Source organism: Ostrea edulis, chromosome 5, assembly GCF_947568905.1.
Source record: "Ostrea edulis chromosome 5, xbOstEdul1.1, whole genome shotgun sequence".
Lineage (NCBI taxonomy): Eukaryota > Metazoa > Mollusca > Bivalvia > Ostreida > Ostreidae > Ostrea > Ostrea edulis.
The window spans coordinates 73,645,524-73,664,078 of record NC_079168.1 but is presented as its reverse complement, the minus strand read 5'-3'; the positions used below and the strand labels follow the sequence as shown (position 1 = coordinate 73,664,078).

Here is an 18,555-nt window from a genome sequence, read left to right as displayed (position 1 = left end):
TGAGTCTAACACTAATTAGCATGTGATTGAGTTCACGGGCCTGAGTCTAACACTAATTAGCATGTGATTGAGTTCACGGGCCTGATTCTAATACTAACTAGCATGTGATTGAGTTCACGGGCCTGCTTCTAACACTAATTAGGATATGATCCAGTTCACGGGCCTGATTCTAACATTAATTAAAATGTGATCCAGTTCACGGTCCCGATTCTAACACTAATTAGCATGTGATTGAGTTCACGGGCCTGCTTGTAACACTAATTAGGATATGATCCAGTTCACGGGCCTGATTCTAACATTAATTAAAATGTGATCCAGTTCACGGTCCCGATTCTAACACTAATTAGCATGTGATTGAGTTCACGGGCCTGCTTCTAACACTAATTAGGATATGATCCAGTTCACGGTCCTGATTCTAACACTAATCAAAATGTGATTGAGTTCACGGGCCTGATTCTAACACTAACTAGCATGTGGTTGACTTCACGGGCCTGATTCTAACACTAATTAAATGTGATTGAGTTCACGGGCCTAATTCTAACACTAAGTAAAATGTGATTGAGTTCACGGGCCTGATTCTAAAACTAATCAGGATATGATCCAGTTCACGGGCTTGATTCTAACACTAATTAAAATGTGATCCAGTTCACGGGCCTGATTCTAACACTAACTAGCATGTGATTGAGTTCACGGGCCTGATTCTAACACTTATTAGCATGTGATTGAGTTCACGGGCCTGCTTCTAACACTAATTAGGATATGATCCAGTTCACGGGCCTGATTCTAACATTAATTAAAATGTGATCCAGTTCACGGTCCCGATTCTAACACTAATTAGCATGTGATTGAGTTCACGGGCCTGCTTGTAACACTAATTAGGATATGATCCAGTTCACGGGCCTGATTCTAACATTAATTAAAATGTGATCCAGTTCACGGTCCCGATTCTAACACTAATTAGCATGTGATTGAGTTCACGGGCCTGATTCTAACACTAATTAGGATATGATCCAGTTCACGGTCCTGATTCTAACACTAATCAAAATGTGATTGAGTTCACGGGCCTGATTCTAACACTAATTAAATGTGATCGAGTTCACGGGCCTGATTCTAAAACTAATCAGGATATGATCCAGTTCACGGGCTTGATTCTAACACTAATTAAAATGTGATCCAGTTCACGAGCCTGATTCTAACACTAACTAGCATGTGATTGAGTTCACGGGCCTGATTCTAACACTTATTAGCATGTGATTGAGTTCACGGGCCTGCTTCTAACACTAATTAGGATATGATCCAGTTCACGGGCCTGATTCTAACATTAATTAAAATGTGATCCAGTTCACGGTCCCGATTCTAACACTAATTAGCATGTGATTGAGTTCACGGGCCTGCTTGTAACACTAATTAGGATATGATCCAGTTCACGGGCCTGATTCTAACATTAATTAAAATGTGATCCAGTTCACGGTCCCGATTCTAACACTAATTAGCATGTGATTGAGTTCACGGGCCTGATTCTAACACTAATTAGGATATGATCCAGTTCACGGTCCTGATTCTAACACTAATCAAAATGTGATTGAGTTCACGGGCCTGATTCTAACACTAACTAGCATGTGGTTGACTTCACGGGCCTGATTCTAACACTAATTAAATGTGATTGAGTTCACGGGCCTAATTCTAACACTAAGTAAAATGTGATTGAGTTCACGGGCCTGATTCTAAAACTAATCAGGATATGATCCAGTTCACGGGCTTGATTCTAACACTAATTAAAATGTGATCCAGTTCACGGGCCTGATTCTAACACTAACTAGCATGTGGTTGACTTCACGGGCCTGATTCTAACACTAATTAAATGTGATTGAGTTCACGGGCCTAATTCTAACACTAAGTAAAATGTGATTGAGTTCACGGGCCTGATTCTAAAACTAATCAGGATATGATCCAGTTCACGGGCTTGATTCTAACACTAATTAAAATGTGATCCAGTTCACGGGCCTGATTCTAACACTAACTAGCATGTGATTGAGTTCACGGGCCTGCTTCTAACACTTATTAGCATGTGATTGAGTTCACGGGCCTGCTTGTAACACTAATTAGGATATGATCCAGTTCAGGGGGCTGATTCTAACATTAATTAAAATGTGATCCAGTTCACGGTCCCGATTCTAACACTAATTAGCATGTGATTGAGTTCACGGGCCTGCTTGTAACACTAATTAGGATATGATCCAGTTCACGAGCCTGATTCTAACATTAATTAAAATGTGATCCAGTTCACGGTCCCGATTCTAACACTAATTAGCATGTGATTGAGTTCACGGGCCTGATTCTAACACTAATTAGGATATGATCCAGTTCACGGTCCTGATTCTAACACTAATCAAAATGTGATTGAGTTCACGGGCCTGATTCTAACACTAATTAAATGTGATCGAGTTCACGGGCCTAATTCTAACACTAAGTAAAATGTGATTGAGTTCACGGGCCTGATTCTAAAACTAATCAGGATATGATCCAGTTCACGGGCTTGATTCTAACACTAATTAAAATGTGATCCAGTTCACGGGCCTGATTCTAACACTAACTAGCATGTGATTGAGTTCACGGGCCTGCTTCTAACACTAATTAGGATATGATCCAGTTCACGGGCCTGATTCTAACATTAATTAAAATGTGATCCAGTTCACGGTCCCGATTCTAACACTAATTAGCATGTGATTGAGTTCACGGGCCTGCTTCTAACACTAATTAGGATATGATCCAGTTCACGGTCCTGATTCTAACACTAATCAAAATGTGATTGAGTTCACGGGCCTGATTCTAACACTAACTAGCATGTGGTTGAGTTCACGGGCCTGATTCTAACACTAATTAAATGTGATTGAGTTCACGGGCCTAATTCTAACACTAAGTAAAATGTGATTGAGTTCACGGGCCTGATTCTAACACTAATTAGCATGTGATTGAGTTCACGGGCCTGATTCTAATACTAATTAGGATATGATCCAGTTCACGGGCCAGATTCTAACACTAATCAAAATGTGATCCAGTTCACGGGCCTGATTCTAACACTAACTAGCATGTGATTGAGTTCACGGGCCTGCTTCTAACACTAATTAGGATATGATCCAGTTCACGGGCCTGATTCTAACACTAATCAAAATGTGATCCAGTTCACGGGCCTGATTCTAACACTAACTAGCATGTGATTGAGTTCACGGGCCTGATTCTAACACTAATTAGGATATGATCCAGTTCACGGGCCTGATTCTAACACTAATCAAAATGTGATCCAGTTCACGGGCCTGATTCTAACACTAATCAGGATATGATCCAGTTCACGGGCCTGATTCTAACACTAACTAGCATGTGGTTGAGTTCACGGGCCTGATTCTAACACTAATTAAATGTGATTGAGTTCACGGGCCTAATTCTAACACTAAGTAAAATGTGATTGAGTTCACGGGCCTGATTCTAAAACTAATCAGGATATGATCCAGTTCACGGGCTTGATTTTAACACTAATTAAAATGTGATCCAGTTCACGGGCCTGATTCTAACACTAATCAAAATGTGATTGAGTTCACGGGCCTGATTCTAACACTAACTAGCATGTGATTGACTTCACGGGCCTGATTCTAACACAAATTAGGATATGATCCAGTTCACAGGCCTGATTCTAACACTAATTAGGATATGATCCAGTTCACGGTCCTGATTCTAACACTAATTGAAATGTGATTGAGTTCACGGGCCTGATTCTAACACTAGTTAGCATGTGATTGAGTTCACGGGCCTGATTCTAACACTAATTAGCATGTGATTGAGTTCACTGGCCTGATTCTAACACTAATTAGGATATGCTCCAGTTCAGGGGGCTGACTCTAACATTAATTAGGATGTGATTAAGATCACAGGCCTCTAATTAGAATTATAGCATTATTATTTATTTCCACAAATCACATTTTCATACAACTCTTTATAGTGAAATGTTACACACATCTATTTTGATTTAAATCGTATCATTGATTATTCATCTATAACTTAGACTTTTGAAATAGTTTATTATACCCCCCGCAACAAGTTGTGGGGGGGGGGGGGGTATACTGGAATCGGGTTGTCCGTCTGTCTGTCCGTCCGTCTGTAGACGCAATGGTTTCCGGGCTCTAAAGCATTATCCTTTCCACCTACCGTCACCATATCATATATATGGACTACCCATGGGATGAAGATGTTCCCTATCGATTTTGGGGTCAAAAGGTCAAAGGTCACGCGCACTGGACATCAAAGTAGCAATATGGTTTCCATTTAAATTCTTTAATGGCTTTTTTCATCGCATGGAGATGCTGTGTTCCTAGATACCTTTTGGATCATAATATTGAAGTTTTACCTATTTCCAACACCCTTTAGGAGATTGGGGTAAGCGAGGGGTATTCTTAGTGAGCATTGCTCACAGTACCTCTTGTTTTAACAGGTTGTTTTTTTACAATAACTATCGGAAAAGACTAACAAAATTTATGTTCCTATCATGCATAAATCTAGATAAATCATTGATTTTGCAAAATCTGATGACATCATAGGAGGGTGGAATTACTTTAAGTTATGTTTAGTGCTGTGTGTATATAAACATGCACTCATATAATTATATCTTCCCTCTTCCAGGGGGAGACATATTGTATTTGTACTTTCTGTCCGTCCTTCCTTCTATCACAAAATCTTGTGAACGCTTCTCCACCTATATGGCTTATCAGATAGACTTGAAACTTTGTACAATGCTTCATTGTCATTTGCAGATGTGAATATTGTTGGGACGGGAGGATCCAATTGTTTTCCTAAGAGTTATAGTGGATCTAAGAGGGGTGGAAGATGTAAAATAGCTTATGAACTCTTCTCCTCCCATATGGCTTATTGGATAGACTTGAAACTTTGTATAATGCTTAATTGTCATTTGTAGATGTGCATATTGTCGGAATGGGAGGATCCAAAGTTTTTCCTAAAAGATATAGTGGATCTAAAAGGGGTGGAGGATGTTAAAATACCTTGTGAACACTTCTCCTATATGGCTTATCTGATAGACTTGAGAATTTGTACAATGCTTCAATGCCATTTGTAGATGTGCAAGTTGTAGGGACAGGAGGATCCAATTGTTTTCCTAAGAGTTATAGTGGATCTAAGAGGGGTGGAAGATGTAAAATAGCTTATGAACTCTTCTCCTCCCATATGGCTTATTGGATAGACTTGAAACTTTGTACAATGCTTAATTGTCATTTGTAGATGTGCATATTGTGGGAATGGGAGGATCCAAAGTTTTTCCTAAAAGATATAGTGGATCTAAAAGGGGTGGAGGATGTTAAAATACCTTGTGAACACTTCTCCTATATGGCTTATCTGATAGACTTGAGAATTTGTACAATGCTTCAATGCCATTTGTAGATGTGCAAGTTGTAGGGACAGGAGGATCCAATTGCTATCCTTAAAGTTAAAATGGATCTGAGGGGTGTAGGGTATAAAATAGTTTGTGAACGCTTCTCCTCCTATATGGCTTATCAGAGTTCATGTCTATCTTCCTGCCCATGCTTTCTCCTCCATACTATTCAATACATTAAGGGGGATGTTTCCTATATTTTACGAATTAATTGGTTGATTGACAACAAACTTGGTACACTTGTACAGCATATATAAGGAGTAGATGACCCCTATTGATTCTTAGGTCACATGGTCAGTCCACTCTTGACATAGGAAGGTATTGTCTGCTCAATATTTTGAATTGGTGTAACTACTATCAATTAAATGAGGCACGGGTATAACCCTTTCAATTTTGCAACTTGGGGGGCATATGTGTTTTAGAAACATCTCTTGTGTTGTATTATATGAATTACAGTTTTTAGTGTGCTCAGTTTAGAGAATAGCATAAAAGTATTTGATAATTAAATATCTTACAGATTGGCAGTTTACTCCATGCACCGAAAGGAATGATAAACTGTGATATTCGTAAATGGTGAGCATTTATATTTTTAGCTCACCTGAGCCAAAGGCTCAAGTGAGCTTTTCTGATCAAAATTTGCCCGTTGTCTGTCGTCGTCGGGCGTCATAAACGTTTTACATTTTCGACTTCTTCTCAAGAACCGCTGGACCAATTTCAACCAAACTTCCCACAAAGCATCCTTGAGTGAAGGGCTTTCAAGTTTGTTCAAAAGAAGGGTCATGTCCCTTTCAAAGGGGAGATAATCACAAAAATGCAAAAATAGGGTGGGGTCATTAAAAAATCTTCTAATCAAGAGCCACTCGGCCAGAAAAGCTGAAATTTACATGACAGCTTACTGGCATAGTACAAATTCACGTTTATTAAAATCATGGCCCCTGGGGGTTGGATGGGGCCACAATAGGGGATCAAAGTTTTTACATACAAATATATAAGGAAAATGTTTAAAAATCTTTTTCTCAAGAACCACTGAGCCAGAAAAGCTGATATTGACATGAAAGCTTCCTGACATATTTCAGTTTGTGAAAATTATGGCTCCCAGGGGTAGGATGGGGTCACATGGGGGATCAAAGTTTTGCATACAAATATATAGGAAAAATCTTTAAATACATATGTATGAGCCAAAGTGACTCAGGTGAGCGATGTGGTCCTTGGGCCTCTTGTTTGTATGTGGCTGTGGTAGACAATTTTTAGTTCATCCTAGCTCCTAATTATTCAAATCCATTGGCCAGGGGTTGTGGGGAAAACATGATTTACATCTACATCCTTACTTCTGAAAACAATGTCCACTTCAAAACCATGTATTAACAAGACAACAGTATTTTTCCAGTGAGGAAGAAGACCATGAAAGACACCACCAGTTTATAAAACAAGAGGCCCATGGGCCACATCGCTCACCTGTGTCACCTTGGTCCACATCAGAAGATTTTCCATATCTATTTGCATGTAAAACCGTAGTCCCTATTATGGCCCCAAACCTACCCCTGGAGGCCATGGTTTTTGCAAACTTGAATCTACACTATGTCAGAAAGCTTTCATGTAAATGTGAACTTCTTTGGTCCAATGGTTCTTGAGAAGAAGATTTTTAAAGATTTTCCCTATATATTTGTATGTAAAACTTTGATCCCCTATTGTGGCCCCATCCGACCCCCGGGGGCCATGATTTTAAGAATTTAGAATCTGCACTACCTAATAAAGCTTATCTATAAATTTCATCTTTTCTGGCCCAGTGGTTCTTGAGAAGAAGATTTTTTAATGACCCTACCCTATTTTTACCTTTTCTTGATTATCTCCCCTTGGAAGGTGGCATGGCCCTTTATTTTAACAATTTAGAATTCCCTTTACCTAAGGATGCTTTGTGCCAACTTTGGTTGAAATTGGCCCAGTGGTTGTTGAGAAGAAGTTGAAAATGTGAAAAGTTTACAGACGGACGGACAGACAGACGGATGGACAGACGGACGGACGGACGCCGGAATACGGGTGATCAGAAAAGCTCACTTGAGCTTTCAGCTCAGGTGAGCTAAAAATCCGTTCAATAAATATATTAAACTTTACTGCTTTGGGGAAAGTATATTGATATATTGGTAAGAAAGTAATTTTCTAAAGAATCAGCAGCTCACATTTTGATTACTTTGATATGATAGGAATTAGTCAATATATATTTTGGGTATGGATCCAAAATACACATCTTTATGAAGTTGAATGAACATGTTTGCTCAATTTTTACACAAGTAGTGCATCACATAACATATTAAAGCTTTCTAATCCGACTCTTTTATTTTTAGGAACTGGAACACGTTCTAAATATACTCAGGGACAGAATGATGTGCAGCAAGGCTCGTCATGGGTAGAGATACTCCCATTTAATATTGATACTTTTCATATCCAAGCATGTATATGGCTAGGTTGTATAATGTTTGTTATAATTATCTAAATTATGTCCTTCCTTCCATCTATTGTTCTGTGTGTTGATTTCTCACCACTCTGCAAGAAAGGGCATTCATGTTTATTTCATAGACGATCCTACATGTAGTTGCAATTGAATCATAAATTATTCCCAAAGAGTTCATGATTTTATCATGTTTTGAATATAATATTTTTTCAATATCTATTTCAGATTTTACCAAATACAGAACACTGCAAGGCTTGCAAAATGAAGACCTCAGTAAAAAAATTTCTAAATTATCCACTGTAAGGCTACTTACCAGTAATTCATATCTAGAACTTAAACAGATCATCCTTGAAACAATAAAAACTAATTTAATATAGTATATTTATGTATGTTATGCTTTTTCAACCTTTAAATTTTTTAAAGACAGTATAGTTTATTATGATTGCACAATATTTAAAGTTTAAATTTTCATAGAATTTTGTTTGCTCTCCAGAATGGCAGCTCACTACCTGCCCCTTGTGATGTTAAAAGAGGCCGTTGTTCTCATTTGTTCCAAAACAGGAATGGCATATGAGGAGGCCAACAGAAGATGCACCTCCACTGACCTCCACTGAGTGTGCACTCACAAAACGAATAAATTATTATTATTTCTTTTGTTTGTAATTGTATATTGTCAACAAGGTCAAAGGCACTTGATCCGATGCCAAACTTTTGCATTTCTTTTGCTTTGTGGTAAATTTTCTTCAGCAACATTAACATTGTTTAAATTGTTTTCTTTGGAGAGTTTACATGTACACATGGATCATTTGTATATTAGAATTATAGCATTGTTTAATTCAACTCATTCTTATCATAGAGAGGTTATTATATACTGCAGGCAACGACTTGTAAAGGGTATACTGTTTTAACTCACATGCAAGGCAGTATTATGAAACTCTGTAGTTGATAAGGACATATATCACATATCGATATGCATATTTACAGGAAACTCTGATGTATTTTAAATCTGAACGTTAATTTAAAAGTGGGGAGAAATAGCATTGGATGAAAAAAGACACATATGAAGAAAGTTATTCCATACGTAAATACTTTTTAGCTCACCTGAGCTGAAAGCTCAAGTGAGCTTTTCTGATCGCCTGTTGTTCATTGTCTGTCCGTGCATGATTAAACATTTTATATTTTCTCCAGAAGCACTGGGCCAATAATAACCAAACTTAACCAAAAGTATCCTTGGGTAAAGGGCTTTCGAGTTTGTTCAAATGAAGGGCCATGCCCTCTTCAAAGGGGAGATGACCACAAAAATAGGGTGGGTCATTTAATTTTTTTATCAAGAACCATTGGGCCAGAAGAGCTGAAATGTACATGAAAGCTTCCTGACATAGTACAGATTCAAGTTTATTGAAATCATGGCCTCCTGGGGTTGTATGGGGCCACAATAGAGAATCAAAGTTTTACATACAATTATTCAGGAAAACTCTTTCAATATGAGCCAAGGTGGCTCAGGTGAGCGATGTGGCCCATGGGCCTCTTGTTCAACATATAGAATAAATAGTTATGTTGTATTTCCCATGGAACATTGAAACGTTTAATGCGTTTACCAATTAATCACTGAAAGAAAGATAAAATTGTTGTTTCATATGTTTTATGAAAACTTAAAGATGTTTCATTTCTTTTCATGAAAGACCCCTTAATTACCCAGTAATATATAATCAATTCTTAACAGATTATGTAAATTTGATTTATATTAAGGATGTTTGATCTGATTACCCATCATTATCAATCTGTCTAATATGGCCATCATGTGTTACTATTGCTACGCAATCTTGGAGCATGAGGTAGAATGCGAGCCAGCTCTTTCATAAGTACATGTATCTGGAAAATATTTCAATGTCAAAGGTTACAACAATGTGATCATTTAATCATTGTATGTCTAAGGTGTTGATAATAAAACTGTTATCTGTTCAACTTTTTCTTCTTAATTAAAATCAAGACTAAGTACCAGAGGAAATTGTGGAAAAAAATGTCTGTCAAATACGTCAAGCTCTTACATGTAGTAGTTGCAGATTCAACTATTTATAGAGATACTGGGTTATGATGCACACAAAAATGGGTCTGGCACAAAAATGTTGATTTAGCTCAAGATGACTGGAAAAGTCTATAACACAGAGAGACTGGGTATTTATTCAATTGTGCATTGATTGATTGAATATTGTTAAACGTCCCTCTCGAGAATATTTCACTCACATTGAGACGTCACCACTGGCGGTGAAGGGCTGTAAAATTTAGGCCTATGCTCGGCGCTTATAGCCATTGAGCAGGGAGGAATCTTTATTGTCCCACACCTGCTGTGACACAGGACCTCTGTTTTTCCGGTCTCATCCGAAGGACCGCCCCATTTAATCGCCTCTTACGACAAGCAAGGGGGTACTGAGGATCTATTCTAACCCGAATCCCCACGAGACTATTCAATTGTGCCTGATGATTAAACTAATAATAAACATGTATGGAAAATTTATTATCAGTGAAATACGATACTGTTGTACAGAGACAAAGTTGCATTTTATAGGCTAAGACAGTGTAAGGCTCTACAGGAACTAGGTTAGGCTCTACAGGGACTGGGTTATACTCTACAGGGACTAGGTTATACTCTACAGGGACTAGGTTATGCTCTACAGGGACTAGGTTATACTCTACAGGGACTAGGTTATGCTCTACAGGGACTGGGTTATACTCTACAGGGACTAGGTTATGCTCTACAGGGACTAGGTTATGCTCTACAGGGACTAGGTTATACTCTACAGGGACTAAGCTATGCTCTACAAGGACTGGGTTATACTTTACAGGGACTAGGTTATGCTCTACAGGGACTAGGTTATACTCTACAGGGACTAAGCTATGCTCTACAAGGACTGGGTTATACTTTACAGGGACTAGGTTATGCTCTACAGGGACTAGGTTATACTCTACAGGGACTAGGTTATACTCTACAGGGACTAGGTTATACTCTACAGGGAATAGGTTAGGCTCTACAGGGACTAGGTTATACTCTACAGGGAATAGGTTATACTCTACAGGGAATAGGTTAGGCTCTACAGGGACTGGGTTATACTTTACAGGGACTAGGTTATACTTTACAGGGACTAGGTTATACTCTACAGGGACTAGGTTATACTCTACAGGGACTAAGCTATGCTCTACAAGGACTGGGTTATACTTTACAGGGACTAGGTTATGCTCTACAGGGACTAGGTTATATTCTACAGGGACTAGGTTATACTCTACAGGGAATAGGTTAGGCTCTACAGGGACTAGGTTATACTCTACAGGGAATAGGTTATACTCTACAGGGAATAGGTTAGGCTCTACAGGGACTGGGTTATACTCTACAGGGACTAAGCTATGCTCTACAAGGACTGGGTTATACTTTACAGGGACTAGGTTATGCTCTACAGGGACTAGGTTATACTCTACAGGGACTAGGTTATACTCTACAGGGACTAGGTTATACTCTACAGGGAATAGGTTAGGCTCTACAGGGACTAGGTTATACTCTACAGGGAATAGGTTATACTCTACAGGGAATAGGTTAGGCTCTACAAGGACTGGGTTATACTTTACAGGGACTAGGTTATACTTTACAGGGACTAGGTTATGCTCTACAGGGACTAAGCTATGCTCTACAAGGACTGGGTTAGGGTTTACAAGGATTGGATTAGATGCATGTGAACTGGATCATATCCTAATTAGTATTAGAGTCAGGCCCATGAACTCAATCACATTTTTTATCAGTGTTAGAATCAGGCCCATGAACTGAATCATATCCTAATTAGTGTTAGAATCAGGCCCGTTAACTGGATCATATCTTAATTAGCGTTAGAGTTAGGCCCGGGAACTCAATCACATTTTATTTAGTGTTAGAATCAGGTCCGTGAGTTGGATCATATCCTAATTAGTGTTAGAATCAGGCCCGTGAACTGGATCATATCCTAATTAGTGTTAGAATCAGGCCCGTGAACTCAATCACATCCTAATTAGTGTTAGAATCAGGCCCGTGAACTCAATCACATCCTAATCAGTGTTAAAGTCAGGCCCGTGAACTGGATCATATCCTAATTAGAGGCCCGTGAACTGAATCACATCTTAATCAGTGTTAGAATTAGGCCCGTGAACTGGATCATATCCTAATTAGTGTTAGAATCAGGCCCGTGAACTCAATCACATCTTAATTAGTGTTAGAGTCAGGCCTGTGAACTGGATCATATCCTAATTAGAGACCTGTTAACTGAATCACATCTTAATTAGTGGTAGAATGAGGTCCGTGAACATGATCATATCCTAATTAGTGTTAGAATAAGGCCCGTGAACTGGATCATATCCTAATTAGTGTTAGAATCAGGCCCGTGAACTCAATCACATCTTAATTAGTGTTAGAGTCAGGCCTGTGAACTGGATCATATCCTAATTAGAGACCTGTTAACTGAATCACATCTTAATTAGTGGTAGAATGAGGTCCGTGAACATGATCATATCCTAATTAGTGTTAGAATAAGGCCCGTGAACTGGATCATATCCTAATTAATGTTAGAATCAGGCCCGTGAACTGAATCATATCCTAATTAGTTTTAGAATCAGGCCCGTGAACTCAATCACATCCTAATTAGTGTTAAAGTCAGGCCCGTGAACTGGATCATATCCTAATTAGAGGCCCGTGAACTGAATCACATCTTAATCAGTGTTAGAATTAGGCCCGTGAACTGGATCATATCCTAATTAGTGTTAGAATCAGGCCCGTGAACTCAATCACATCTTAATTAGTGTTAGAGTCAGGCCTGTGAACTGGATCATATCCTAATTAGAGACCTGTTAACTGAATCACATCTTAATTAGTGGTAGAATGAGGTCCGTGAACATGATCATATCCTAATTAGTGTTAGAATAAGGCCCGTGAACTGGATCATATCCTAATTAGTGTTAGAATCAGGCCCGTGAACTCAATCACATCCTAATTAGTGTTAGAGTCAGGCCCGTGAACTGGATCATATCCTAATTAGAGGCCCGTGAACTGAATCACATCTTAATCTGTGTTAGAATTAGGCCCGTGAACTGGATCATATCCTAATTAGTGTTAGAATCAGGCCCGTGAACTCAATCACATCCTAATTAGTGTTAGAGTCAGGCCCGTGAACTGGATCATATCCTAATTAGAGGCCCGTGAACTGAATCACATCTTAATCAGTGTTAGAATTAGGCCCGTGAACTGGATCATATCCTAATTAGTGTTAGAATCAGGCCCGTGAACTGAATCACATCCTAATTAGTGTTAGAGTCAGGCCCGTGAACTGGATCATATCCTAATTAGAGGCCCGTGAACTAAATCACATCTTAATTAGTGTTAAAATTAGGCCCGTGAACTGGATCATATCCTAATTAGTGTTAGAATCAGGCCCGTGAACTCAATCACATCTTAATTAGTGTTAGAGTCAGGCCTGTGAACTGGATCATATCCTAATTAGAGATCTGTTAACTGAATCATATCTTAATTAGTGTTAGAATGAGGTCCGTGAACATGATCATATCCTAATTAGTGTTAGAATAAGGCCCGTGAACTGAATCACATCCTAATTAGTGTTAGAATCAGGCCCGTGAACTCAATCACATCCTAATTAGTGTTAAAGTCAGGCCCGTGAACTGGATCATATCCTAATTAGAGGCCCGTGAACTGAATCACATCTTAATCAGTGTTAGAATTAGGCCCGTGAACTGGATCATATCCTAATTAGTGTTAGAATCAGGCCCGTGAACTCAATCACATCCTAATTAGTGTTAGAGTCAGGCCCGTGAACTGGATCATATCCTAATTAGAGGCCCGTGAACTGAATCACATCTTAATCAGTGTTAGAATCAGGTCCGTGAATTGGATCACATCCTAATTAGTGTTAGAATCAGGCCCGTGAACTGGATCACATCCTAATTAGTGTTAGAATCAGGCCCGTGAACTCAATCACATCCTAATTAGTGTTAGAGTCAGGCCCGTGAACTGGATCATATCCTAATTAGAGGCCCGTGAACTGAATCACATCTTAATCAGTGTTAGAATCAGGTCCGTGAACTGGATCATATCCTAATTAGCGTTAGAATCAGGCCCGTGAACTGAATCACATCCTAATTAGTGTTAGAATCAGGCCCGTGAACTCAATCACATCCTAATTAGTGTTAGAGTCAGGCCCGTGAACTGGATCATATCCTAATTAGAGGCCCGTGAACTGAATCACATCTTAATCAGTGTTAGAATTAGGCCCGTGAACTGGATCATATCCTAATTAGTGTTAGAATCAGGCCCGTGAACTCAATCACATCCTAATTAGTGTTAGAGTCAGGCCCGTGAACTGAATCATATCCTAATTAGAGGCCCGTGAACTGAATCACATCTTAATTAGTGTTAGAATTAGGTCCGTGAACTGGATCATATCCTAATTAGTGTTAGAATCAGGCCCGTGAACTGGATCATATCCTAATTAGTGTTAGAATCATGCCCGTGAACTTGATCATATCCTAATTAGAGGCCCGTGAACTGAATCACATCTTAATCAGTGTTAGAGTCAGGCCCGTGAACTGGGTCATATCCTAATTAGAGGCCAATGCACTGAATCACATCCTAATTAGTGTTAGAATCAGACCCGTGAACTCAATCACATTCTAATTAGTGTTAGAATTAGGCCCGTGAACTGGATCACATCTTAATTAGTGTTAGAATCAGGTCCGTGAACTGGATCATATCCTAATTAGTGTTAGAATCAGGCCTGTGTACTCAATCACATCCTAATTAGTGTTAGAATTGGGTCCGTGAACTGGGTCATATCCTAATTAGAGGCCAGTGAACTGAATCACATCTTAATTAGTGTTAGAATCAGGTCCGTGAACTGGATCATATCCTAATTAGTGTTAGAATCAGGCCTGTGTACTCAATCACATCCTAATTAGTGTTAGAATCGGGTCCGTGAACTGGGTCATATCCTAATTAGAGGCCAGTGAACTGAATCACATCTTAATTAGTGTTAGAATCAGGTCTGTGAACTGGATCATATCCTAATTAGTGTTAGAATCAGGCCCGTGTACTCAATCACATCCGAATTAGTGTTAGAATCGGGTCCGTGAACTGGATCACATCCTAATTAGTGTTAGAATCAGGCCCGTGTACTCAATCACATGCTAATTAGTGTTAGAATCAGGCTCGTGAACTCAATCACATCCTAATTAGTGTTAGAGTCAGGCCCGTGAACTGGATCACATCCTAATTAGAGGCCCGTGAACTGAATCACATCTTAATTGGTGTTAGAGTCATGCCTGTGAACTGAATCACATCCTAATTAGTGTTAGAAGCAATCCCGTGAACTCAATCACATCCTAATTAGTGTTAGAGTCAGTCCCGTGAACTGGATCATATCCTAATTAGAGGCCCGTGAACTGAATCTTATCCTAATTAGTATTAAAGTCAGGCCCGGAAACTGGATCACATTTTAATTCGTGTTAGAATCAGGCCCGTGAACAGAGTACAGCATCATATATAGGAAAACGAAAGTAGAAGGTATGACGTATGCAATTTGTGTGTGTTTGAGTGCACAGAGTTTCCGGTCGGATCAGTTCACGGGCTTATAGCCTTTCCCCTTCGGTCCATCTTTCCCTCCCTTCTACAATCTTATTCATTCTCAAGTCAAAGTACTTTCTCCGATTGCTACCATTACCTTAAGCGTCGAAAAGACTTTGACAGGCGTGTCAGAATAAACGGTTAACAGACGTCTCGACTCTAGGGAAGTTCGGCTCTAAGTGTTCTAAACATCTCGAGCGATTTTATAGTGATAAACTTCTATGATTTTCGACATTTGTGTATCAATGTTTTATGAATATTGTAGACTTTTTTACTTATAAAGCAAAGCAATGTTATCGCAAATTTTTAGGTCTACTTACAAATGTATTAACCCCGAGATCCGCCACTAATTAGTTACACAAGTTGTGTGGTTACAACAGTCTTCACTTATCATTTTAATTTCATTGGATGATAAAATAGATGACGTTAATATTTTGAATACCTTGTATACGCAAAAGAATTTAACTATACGATGTTTATTTTTCAAATTATAACTTCAGTGGCGAATGGGCGGATCACCCGTCCCATTCCCATCCCCCACGCATAATACTAATTATTTCCCCAGCCACTTAATGACCAGATATACACGACTATTGAATGTAAAGCACTTTTCAGTCATTGTGTACTCCCAATTAATTAACAATCTACCCTCGTAAATCATAATCGTTACGCTTCGTTGGACATGAAACCTTAAATCAATCCATTGACACTACTTAGTCAACGATTTTGTATTGTGATACATTTCTATGATTTCGGACATTTATATATCAGGATTATCTGATTTATTTATCAGTGTTCAAAAAGCAAAGTACATGTACCGTTACAACGATTTTATACCTACTTCTTATAATACCCCCCTGGATCCGCCACTAGCTAAATTAATTCTGGTGATGCCTATAACAGCGGTACGTACATGTACTCACCTATCATTCTAACTTATTGAAAGTTAAAATAAATGTAGATATAATGTAAACATTTTGAATACTATATATATATATATCATATGATGAAGGCATGCCTTCATCATATGATGTTATGATGTTTATTAACTTTAGTGGTGGATAACCGAGAACGACACCCCACCCCTACTTCGCACAATTCAATTTCTAATATTGACAAGCGGCCCATTTTGACCAGATAGACATTACCCTTGAACGTAAAACACTGGTCAGTCATTGTGTATTTCTAATAAACAAACTTCATCATTGAATACAGACCGTTATGTTGCCACTGACACTACTTAGTCGTGAGTTGATTTTGTACGTGATAAATTCCTATGATCTTTACTCGTATGTTTCATTGCTTATTTGGAGTTTTTATTTGTTTGGTTTTTCCCCCTTCTTCTTCTTCTTCAAGAGCAAAGTATTGATATTGCAGTTTAACCCCCTGGAACCGCCAGTTATTAGGTAGACGTATTGTGTTGATCTACTAATTAGGTAAATGAAGTCAATGGATATCTGCGGTAATATTTAGCGTTATTCACTTAATATTAGCTTCCTAACTATATTGAAAGTTGAAATAAACAACGTTAACATTTCGAATACTTTAAATATCTAGGATACATAATCATACGAGGATTATTTTTTAATATTTTGAAATTAGAAAAACAACTTTAGAGGCGGAGGAGCGGAAGCCATCCCTCTTCCTGCAGGATTTATGGTCCAAAATTGACAAAAGGCTCGTTTTGACCAGATAGAAATGGCACTTTCAAACGGAAAATATTGGCCAGTCATTGTGTACTTCCAATTAAAAAAACTACTCCCATTGTAACTCTACTTAGTCCCTGGTATTCTACAATGTACAATTTGAATATTTCATATCTGTATGGTATAAACAGTCACACGATGTTTAGTTCGGAAATAAAAAAAAAAATGTAGTGGGGACACTGGTCAGTCATTGTGTATTCCCAATTAACAAACTACCCTTTTAAATCCTACTCGTTACGGTTCGTCAGACATGACAACATATCCGAACTAGTCTTGTATGTATGGATGTACTTGTTTATTGTAATTAAGGTCTGCTTCGCAATGAAAACCTGTTATCATTGACAATTAATTGTTATTCCACTTAGTCATCGATTTTTTATGTGATACATTTCTATGATCACGGACATTTATATATATATCAGGGTTGTCTTGTCAGGGTTTATTTATCATTATTCCAAAAGCAAAGTACTGTTATCACGATTTTATGCCTACTTCTTACCCCTCTGGATCCGCCACTAGCTAGATAATTTTGGTGATGCCTATAACAACGGTACTCATCTATCATTTTAACATTATTGGAAGTTAAAATACAAGTAGATATAATGTTAACATTTTGAATACTTTACATATATACATGTTAAGGAATTCATCATATGATGTTTATTAACTTTAGTGGTGGATGACTGAGAGCGAACATCCCCCTCTCCCTCGCACAATTCAATTTCTAGAATTGACAAGTGGCCCATTTTTACCCTTGAACGTAAAGCACTGGTCAGTCATTGTGTAATTCCAATTAACGAACTTCACTATTGAGTCCTAACCGTTACGCTTCGTCAGACACTAACCCACTAATACTACCTAGATACTGATTTTGTACGTGATAAATTTCTGTGATCTTTACTAGTATGTTTCATTGTTTATTTGGAGTTTCTATTTGTTTGGGTTTTCTATTTTCTTCTTCTTCAAAAGTAAAGTATTCATATTGCAATTTAACCCCCTGGATCCGCCACTTTTTTAAGTAAATGTATAAATATAATTGTGTTGATCTATAATAATTAGGTAAATGAAGTCAATGGATATCTGCGATAATATTCAGCGTTATTCACTTAGCTTCCTAACTATATTGGAAGTTGAAATAGACAACGTTAACATTTTGAATAATTTAAATATTTAGAATAGATAATCGTGTTTATTTTTGAATATTTTGAAATTTAAAAAAAAAAAACTTTAGCGGCGGAGGAGCAGAAGCCACCCCTCCTCCTGCAGGATTTATTGTCCAAAATTGACAAAAGGCTCGTTTTGACCAGATAGAAATGGCACT

The 18,555-nt window shown here is 38.3% G+C and overlaps 1 long non-coding RNA gene across 2 annotated transcripts; it reads left to right on the top strand.

Moving 5' to 3' along the window:
* Positions 1-3,886: 3,886 nt before the first annotated feature.
* On the top strand, positions 3,887-9,848 carry LOC125672423 (uncharacterized). Of its 2 annotated transcripts, XR_008803076.1 has the most exons (5): positions 3,887-4,428; positions 5,952-6,007; positions 7,777-7,838; positions 8,109-8,182; positions 8,377-9,848. It is a non-coding gene; the product is annotated as an uncharacterized LOC125672423 (long non-coding RNA). The 2 variants fall into 2 exon arrangements; XR_008803075.1 differs by lacking the exon at positions 3,887-4,428 and having other exon boundaries at positions 4,745-6,007.
* The last annotated feature ends 8,707 nt before the right edge of the window (positions 9,849-18,555 follow it).